Here is a 10,041-nt window from a genome sequence, read left to right on the forward strand (position 1 = left end):
GATACATTTTAACGGCACTGCTCCGGACTCCAGATCCACAGACATAGAAAACCTTCGCAGCAATTTTAACTTTTGCATTAGAAGCGGAGACTTTTTTCCCTCTGAGAAAGGTTCAAAAAGTCAACCTTTTTAGCTGCCAGGAAGTGAACTGTATTCTGGTGTGTGGAAACCACAGAAAGAAAGCCATTGCAAGCTAAAAGCCTAATTTAATGGATTTCTGTGTCAAGCAGAATTTGCTAAAAATAAAAACATTCAGAATCAGACATTACATGGAATTGAGTTTGAAGATGTGCTTGATCTTGTTAGGGATGCACGAGATTAGAGATAAAGTGTGGCTTGGAGAGGAGCCACTATAATGGCCTAACCATTGTTACATATTTTCATTTAAAATCTGAAATGGAAATTTTTTCCTGAGATATCTCTGAATAAGCACTCACAAAATGCAATTCTACAAGATAAAATGGCCTTTCTGCTACTAAAAATACGTTTTTAATTTCAGATTTGTAAAAAAATAAATAAGGAATACCACATTATTTACTATAACTTTTCCTGTGTTTTGTTTCTCATCGTTTCAATTGTTCAGGTCAAATAAAAGAAGTAAGTTGAGATGGACACATGATAAAGTTTAATTCAAAGAATGACAATTTGGTAAATATTTAAACCCTATTTCTGTCTCAGTCTACTACTTCTCACCACTAGCAGCAAGCAGTCTGTACCCTACAACAGAGTACATGTATTCACACAAACTTGACAATTATACAGTGGCAAAACACGTCTAGTGTGTCACCGTTTGCAGGTAATTCTAAGGTGGTATTTTTTTGGTTAAAATTGCTGCTCTAGGCAGTCACTTTAAGTATATAACATATAAAACTATAAAACTTTTAGAAAAAACTAGGAGAAAATCATCAGGACATAAGGCTAAGTAGAATAAAAGTTCTTACACTTGACACAAAAATACGATTCATAAAAAGAAACATTAATAAATTGAACATCAAAATTTAAAATTTTGCCCTGTGAAATATCCTGTTAAGAAGATGAAAAGACAAGCTAGAGATTAGAATATTTACAAATATCTGACAAATAACTAATACCTAGTATAAAGAACTCTCAAAAGTTAACTATTTTTTGATAAAAAAATTAATTATAAAATGAACAATAAACATTTCTCTAAGAGGATATACAGAGAATAACAGAGCACATGAAAATATTTTCAACATTATTAGACTTTAGGTAAATTAAAATTAAAGCCAAAAGGAGATATTACCAGTCTATCAGAATGGCTAAACAGCAACAATAATAAATGCTTGCGAGGATGTGGAAAAAATGTATCTCTCATACTTTTCTTATGAGATAATAATTTGGCAGTTTCTTATAAAAATGAACATGCAATTATATGTAACCCAGCAATCGCACTCTTGGGCATTTATTAGAGAAAACTAAAAATTTCTCTTCATTGCAAAATGAGTAAATATTTATAGCAGCTCTATTTGTAAGAGCCAAAACTACCCAAATGCCTGTCAATGGGTGAATGGTGAAACAAACCATGGCACATCCATACCATGGAATACTACTTAGCAATAGAAAAGAATGAACTATTGATGCAAGCAACTTGGATGGATCTCAAAGGAATTAAGCTGAATGAAAAAACCCAGTCCCAAAAGTGGCATACTGTATGATTTCATTCATAGAACATTCTTAAAATGATAAAATTATAGAGAAAAGATTAGTAGTTTTGAGGGGTGAGGGAGTGGACTGGGGATGGAGGGAGAGTACGGTTAGAAAGACTAGCACTAGCACAAGGAATCCTTACGGTGATGAACCAGTTCTCTACACTGACTGTGGTGGAAGTTATGAGAATCTACACATCTGAGAAAATTTCATAAAACTAAAGACATACACACATGCACATGAATATTTTAGGAACAGTATATCACCCTTATCTGTAAAGAATGATAGGAACACTCCAGAAACCCAAGTTGCCAAATGCTAGCCCATGGCCATCTTCCAAATAGTCCTTTCTAGGGATAGATAGCTATCTCAGTTCAGGCCTATTATTTAAGTGTCTACTACGTACTGGATTTGTTTCTCCCAACTGTGTGGATTATTAATATTTTGCCCAGTTTTAGTAATTCTTCTAGAAACCAATATGGAAAAGTGGAAGAAATAAGTCCATTTGCATTTTCTTCCCTGCCCTTCCCTTCCCTTCCCTGGTGAAATATGAATAAATCTGTGGAGTATACCAATGTCAGTTTCTTGATTGTGATATTATACTATAGTTATGCACTATATTACCACTGGAAAAAACTGGTTGGAGGGTATATTTCTTACAAATACCTGTGCATCTACAGTTATCTCAAAATTGAAAGTTTAAGAAAAAAACATAAAAGCAACTAATAAAATTCAATAAAGTATAGAATATATCAAATATGAAACAATCTTAATTTTCTTATTAAATATGCAAGAGTTTAGTGGAAAAAGATGTAGCAAGACTATATATAAGCCACAGTAAATGTATTAATTTCTATATTTTCAACATAATCTTTAAAAGTTTTACTCATGAAAATGCAAATGGAGGCTGAGTGCAGTGGCTCACATCTGTAATCCCAGCACTTTGGGAAGTCAAGGCAGGTGGATCACCTGAGGTCAGGAGTTCAAGACCAGCTTCACCAACATTGCGAAACCCCGTCTCTACTAAAAATACAAAAAATCAGCCAGGCATGGTGACAGGCACCTGTAATCCCAGCTACTTGGGAGGCTGAGGCAGGAGAATAGCTTGAACCCAGGAGGCAGAGGTTGCAGTGAGCCAATATTGAGCCATTGCACTCCAGCCTGGGCAACAAAAGCAAAACTCCATAAGGGAGGTGAGGGGAGGGGTGAAGAGGGGAGGGCAGGGCAGGGCAGGGAAGAAAATGCAAATGGATTTATTTCTTCCACTTTTCCGTATTGGTTTCTAGAATAATTACTAAAACTGGGCAAAATATTAATAATCCACACAGTTGGGAGAAACAAATCCAGTACGTAGTAGACACTTAAATAATAGGCCTGTACTGAGATAGCTATCTATCCTTAGAAAGGACTATTTGGAAGATGGCCATGGGCTAGCATTTGGTAACTTGGGTTTCTGGAGTGCTCCTATCATTCTTTAACAGGTAAGAGCAATATACTGCGCCTAAAATATTCATGCAAACAATGTGATGTCTACTGGACACCTGTTTTTCTTCAGGGAGTGCAGAATTTGGGTATGGAGTAAGCAGAGGATATTTAGATGATCAGCCACCAATAAAAACCCTAGCAACTGAGTCTCTAATGAGCTTCTTGGACAGACAACATTTCATATATATTCTCACAGCTGATTGCTGGGTGAATTAACCACATCTTGTGAGACTCCTTTGGGGAAGACCCTTGGGAGCTTGAGCCTGGTTTTCTCTGAACTTTGTCCATGCACCTTTTTCTTTTGCTGATTTTGCTTTGGATAATTTTACTGTAATAAATCTTATCATGGCTATGGCTCTATGCTGAATCCTATTAGTCCTTCTAGTGAATTTTTGAATCTAAGGTAGTGTTGGGGACCCTTGGCCATTTTAATAAAAATAAAAAGGAAGAAATGCACTCTGCCCCATGACCTCTAGTTCTCAGTCCAACAGGCCACCCCAACCAGTTTCTGATTTACTACTCTGAGATTATATCACTAGGAAAGTTCAAAATCAACCTTAAAAACGTCTTTGTATAAATCCTACCAAGGCTGAGCTAGGAATTAAATGGAGCTCCTCTGTATGAATTTGGAAGTGTCTATATCAACTCTTTTAACTTCGCAGACAAGGATGCTCCTTTATTATTTAAGCACATGGATAAACACAATCTCTCATTCATATCAAAGTTTTCTTTCAAGCAATTTTGACCATCATTTTTCTTATATTTAATTAGCATAAACTTCACAGAATTTTTTCTTGATACAGGGTCTCCCTCTATTGCCCAAGCTGGAATGCAATGGCACAATCATCGCTCACTGCAACCTCCACCTTCTGGGCTTTAGATCCTCTCACCTCAGCCTCCTGAGTGGCTGGTAACTGGGACTACAAGCACGTGCCACCACACCCACTAATTTTTTTTTTCTTTATTGGTCTTAAAGTGGATTTACCATGTTGCCCAGGCTGGTCACGAATCAAGCATTTTGTTCTCTATTTAGCTCTTTTATATATTTCTCCTTTACTTTAGAACCTGTAAGGAATGGGTGTGGTCAACAATCACAGGAAGACTCTACCTGTGATTTACACAGTGTCTACCACAATGTTGCCCTCACAGGAGAAAGTAAGCAAATGCTAAATGATTGACCAAAAAAATAATTCTTTGTCTACCTTTCAGAAATGGTCACAATTTAAATTTTACAGGTTGATGCATGTTCTTACTTAGTAGTGGGAGCTAAACATTAAGTACTCATGGTCATGAAGATGGCAATAATAGAAACTGGGGACTTCCGGAGTGGGGGAGGAAGGGAGAGATACCCAAGTAACAAACACGCACATGTACCTTCTGAATTTAAAATAGAAATTGAAAAAAAAATCTTATAGGTTGACTTCTCAATATAAATATGTAGCTAGGCCTTGGCTTACAAAAGCTTTCTCTAATTTGTTTTTTTTTTTTTTTTTTTTTTTTTTTGACGTAGAGCCTCACTAGATTTCCCAGGCTGGAGTGCAGTGGCCACTCACAGGCACAGTCACAGTGCATTATGGCCTCAAACTCCTGGGCTTAACAATCCTGCTCAGCCTCCAAGTAGCTGGCACTATAGGCATATGCCACCACATGCCCAGCTTGCCTAAGTTATTTGAAACTTACTAGTAGTTTACACGTAAAAACACTAAAGAATTATGCAATTTTCTTAATCAGAAAATATGGTAAATATTATGGTCCAGTTTTTACTTTATCTTACATATGATTCCAATGGAAACAGTTTTATGTATGGTAAAATTTCAAAAGGCCACCAACTCTTAGCAAAGGAAAAAATATTCCTACCTCTCCAGCCCCCACTATCAATTTTCTTTTTTTATTCCTTTCTCTTTTTCAGTAAGTCAATCAACAATATTTTCATGTCTTCTATATGACAGGCTCTATTGAGGCAATGGAAAATGTCACAGAAAGACAGGGAATATCTCTGCTTCAGGAGAGCTTACATCTTAAGGAGAGTGTGTAGGATTAGGCATGACCTTGAGTAAAAAAAAACACTAAAAGTTTTTTAAAAATTGTAAAATGTGTTTGCAGTTTCCAACTAGTTATGGTGGCTCCATGATTATCAGGGTTACCAAAAATTAAAGTGATTGCACAGGTTCCACACTCTGCAAGTCTAAATGGTATCATTAACATCATAGGCATTATACATTTTTATTAACAATTTTACAAAAATGGAAGTATTTATAAGCATATGAACTTTTTTTTAATTTTATTGCATTTTAGGTTTTGGAGTACACATGAAGAACACGCAAGACCATTGCATAGGTACACATATGGCAGTGTGGTTTGCCGTCTTCCTCCCCATCACCTATATCTGGCATTTCCCCCAATGTTATCCCTCCCCAATACCCTAGCCTCACCACTGTCCCTCCCCTAGTTCCCCCCAACAGACCCCAGTGTGTGATGCTCCCCTCCCTGTGTCCATGTGTTCTGATTGTTCAACACTCGCCTATGAGTGAGAACATGCAGTGTTTGATTTTCTGTTCTTGTGTCAGTTTGCTGAGAATGATGGTTTCCAGGTTCAGCCATGTCCCTACAAAGGACACAAACTCATTGTTTTTGATGGCTGCATAGCATTCCATGGTGTATATACGCCACATTTTCCCTGTCCAGTCTATCATCAATGGGCATTTGGGTTGGTTCCAAGTCTTTGCTATTGGAAACTGCCACAATGAACATTCATGTGCATGTGTCCTTATAATAGAACGATTTATAATCCTTTGGATATATACCCAGTAATGGGATCGCTGGGTCAAATGGAATTTCTATTTCTAGGTCCTTGAGGAATCGCTACACTGTCTCCCACAATGGTTGAACTAATTGACAGTCCAATCAACAATGTAAAAGTGTTCCTATTTCTCCACATGCTCTCCAGCATCTGTTGTCTCCTGATTTTTTAATGATCGTCATTCTCACTGGCGTGAGATGGTATCTCAATGTAGTTTTGATTTGCATTTCTCTAATGACCAGTGATGATGAGCATTATTTCATGTTTGTTGGCCTCATATATGTCCTCTCTTGTAAAGTGTCTGTTTATATCCTTCACCAACTTTTGAATGGGCTTTTTTCTTGTAAATCTGTTTTAGTTCTTTTTTATATTAGCCCTTTGTCAGATGGGTAGATTGCAAAAATTTTTTCCATTCTGTTGGTTGCCAATTCACTCTAATAACTGTTTCTTTTGCTGTGCAGAAGTTCTGGAATTTGATTAGGTCCCATTTGGCTATTTTGGCTTTGTTGCTAATGCTTTTGGTGTTTTAGTCATGAAGTCCTTGCCTATGCCTATGTCCTGAAAGGTTTTCCCTAAATTTTCTTCTAGGGTTTCTATGGTGTTAGGTCTTATGTTTGAGTCTTTAATCCATCTAGAGTTAATTTTAGTGTAAGGTGTCAGGAAGGGGTCCAGTTTTTGCCTTCTGCACATGGCTAGCCAGTTTTCCCAACACCATTTATTAAACAGGGAATCCTTTCCCCATTGCTTGTTTTTTTCAGGTTTGTCAAAGATCGGATGGTTGTAGATCTGTGGTGTTGCCTCTGAGGCCTCTGTTCTGTTCCATTGTTCTATATCTCTGTTTTGGTACCAGTACCATGCTGTTTTGACTACTGTAGCCTTGTAGTATGAAGTCAGGTAATGTGATGACTCCAACTTCGTTCTTTTTGCTTAGAATTGACTTGGTTATGTGGGCTCTCTTTTGGTTCCATATGAAGTTTAAGGTGGTTTTTTCCAGTCCTGTGAAGAAGGTCATTGGTAGCTTGATGGGGATAGCACTGAATCTGTAAATTGCTTTGGGCAGTATGGCCATTTTCACAATATTGATTCTTCCTAACTATGAGCGTGGAATGTTTCTCCATCTGTTTGTGTCCTCTCTTATTTCATTGAGCAGTGGTTTGCAGTTCTCCTTGAAGAGGTCCTTTACATTCCTTGTTAGTTGTATTCCTAGGTGTTTTATTCTCTTCATAGCAATTGTGAATGGCAGTTCGTTCTTGATTTGGCTCTCTTTGAGTCTGTTATTGGTGTAGAGAAATGCTTGTGATTTTTGCACATTGATTTTGTATCCTGAGACTTTGCTGAAGTTGCTTATCAGTTTCAGGAGATTTCGGGCTGAGACTTTGGGGTCTTCTAAATATACAATCATGTCATCTGCAAATAGAGACAATTTGACTTCCTCCTTTCCTAATTGAAAACCATTATTTATTTTTCTTGCCGGATTGCTCTCGTTAGAATTTCCAATGCTATACTGAATAGAAGTGGTGAGAGAGGGCATCCTTGTGCAGTGCCAGATTTAAAATGGAATGCTTCCAGGTTTTGCCCATTCAGTATGATACTGGCTGTGGGTTTGTCATAAATAGTTTTTATTGCTTTGAGATACGTTCCATTGATACCTAGTTTATTGAGAGTTTTTAGCATAAAGGGCTGTCGAATTTTGCCAAAGGCCTTCTCTGCATCTATTGAGATAATCATGTGATTTTTTGTCTTTGGCTGTATATGAACTTCTTAAATGAGGAAAAACATTTCTCTATTCCACACCCTCTTCTTGTGCTACTCAGTCCAGTTCCACAACTTGACCTACATGGGAGAATAAGATGCACTAGCTCCCTTTAAGGGCATTTTCTACAGGTTATATATTTTACCTGTGTTCATATCTCATTAACAGGTCTTAGGCACATAACCATACCTAGCTGCAAAAGAAGCTAAAAATGTGCTTTTCATTCTGGGTTTCCATATGTCTACTAAAGAGCAGAAGGTTTTCTGGTTTCTGTCAAAATGCCTAACTAATGTAGCTGCACTTCTGTCCCCAAAAATAAACCATGGAGGAACTACACATATACTTATACATAGTAGATAATCAAGTTACTTAAATTGCATCTGTTATTGCACACAAGGAGGTCCATGTTTCCCTGTGTTGCCTACAGTATCTCTCACAGTACTGTGCAAAAAACCAAGCACTCAATAAATATTTGATGAAAGACTGACCAAACCCACTTCATTCTTCACCATGCTAGGAAGAAAGAGGAAAATTGGTCTGCTTGATAATTTCTCCATGTAGTTAAAGATTGACAGCGTCACCTCTCAAACGTCTTCTGAAACAACTAATCTCCATTTCTTTATCTTTCTTTATTGATTTGGGTGCAGAAATCTTAATTATCTTCTAAGCATTATTGTAGATTCTTCCACATTGACAAATTTGATGAACCCAAAAGGCAATTAATTGCTCCATAACATAGATTACCAGATTCCATCAACTGTCTCCAACAGATTTAATATTCTGTAGGCTTTTTTACAGAATTAAAGACCTGGAGATATAAATTTTTATCAAGGTTTTAAAAAGCCTATGCCATTCAATGAATATTTTTTGCTAAATTCATCCTTAGAATTTATTTGCTTTCATTTTTATTAATGTCCTAAAAGAAAGTATCCTTTAGTAATCAGAGCTTTTAGTGGTTTGTCTGAGTTCCCCTTAACAAGCCAGCTGGCAAATTTCAAATCCCTCAAGAAACCTACACATTACATATTTCTATTTCTATTTATTCTTATGCTATATTTGACTGTGGAATTTCTTCCTGATAGCTCTTCTACTTGTACTTGGCTAATAGCTAATTTAACAAAACCTAAATGTGAGAAGAGATTTACGGGATCAGGAAAGCTACTTAGCCCCTTGAGTTTGCTGCATTCCTCTACTTGTATGAGCTATGTTTTCTTAAAAACAGACTATTCTGCAAGGTGACAAGTTAAAGCCCAGGAGTTTTTAACATGTATTTTTTTATATAAGCTAACTTTAAAGAGAGTTTTGGTGATGAAAAAGCAAGCACACTTTTTAAGTCAAAAAGCCTCTCTAACCTGTCATCTTGGCATTCATTCATTTGTTCATTCACTTTTAGAATATCTATTTTGTGCCAGGCATCCTTTAAAGCTCTGAGAATATAGTACTAAATAAGAGGTCTTTGCTATCATTGAAATTAAATAAAAGTCCAATTATTTTTTAGCTTATTCTTTATAATATGAAATAATACTAGCTTAAGAAAGAATGTATGCTTCGGTGTGTAAACTTGGTTGCCTGAGTTTGATTACCTGACCTGAAATATAAATATATGCATTGTCAAAAGAAATTTTTTTCCTTTCCTCTGAGTTATTTATGGCTTTAGTCAAAGTAAAGTATATAAAGCCAAAGATACAAAACTTCCAATAGAAGTGTCAACAGAATTTTAATTTATCACTTACTTTTCCTACACTTGTAGAAAATAATACTGAAATAGTGAGGATGAGTTCACAGACCACCTATAAACATGCCCAACAACAAATTCTTATATCTTTAGTGTATTATATTTAACTCCATTGGCAAATGCATAGTTTGAGCTATAGATGAATATTTTGAACCATACATTTATGTATATTTGAAGCATTATATCCTATTATGATAGCTAGTAGACTGCTTAAGAGCATTCTGTCAAATCTCATTGATATATATGTTGAAACATAGATAATAAAAGTAATACTAAATAAGGACAGTCACAAACATTTTAGTTTTTCAAGTGAAATTATCCAAAAATAAATAAAATGTGGCTAAGGATACACATAAAAACCTATAAATATTTAAGGGTCACTTCCAACATGCCTTCCTGTGTTCTTTGCACTAAAGAAAATAGAACTGCTATTATAAACACTCATTTGCAAAATGGCCTTTTTAACTGTGGTTATCTGCTTTCTTACCAAGTATAAGAAGCATGGATACAGATATTTAAGCTGAATTTCTTTTAAAATTTTACTACCAACAAATGTAAATAGATTTTGACTTTACCAAGTAAAGTCTCACATGATTTTGT

This window comes from Saimiri boliviensis, chromosome 3 (genome assembly GCF_048565385.1).
Source record: "Saimiri boliviensis isolate mSaiBol1 chromosome 3, mSaiBol1.pri, whole genome shotgun sequence".
Lineage (NCBI taxonomy): Eukaryota > Metazoa > Chordata > Mammalia > Primates > Cebidae > Saimiri > Saimiri boliviensis.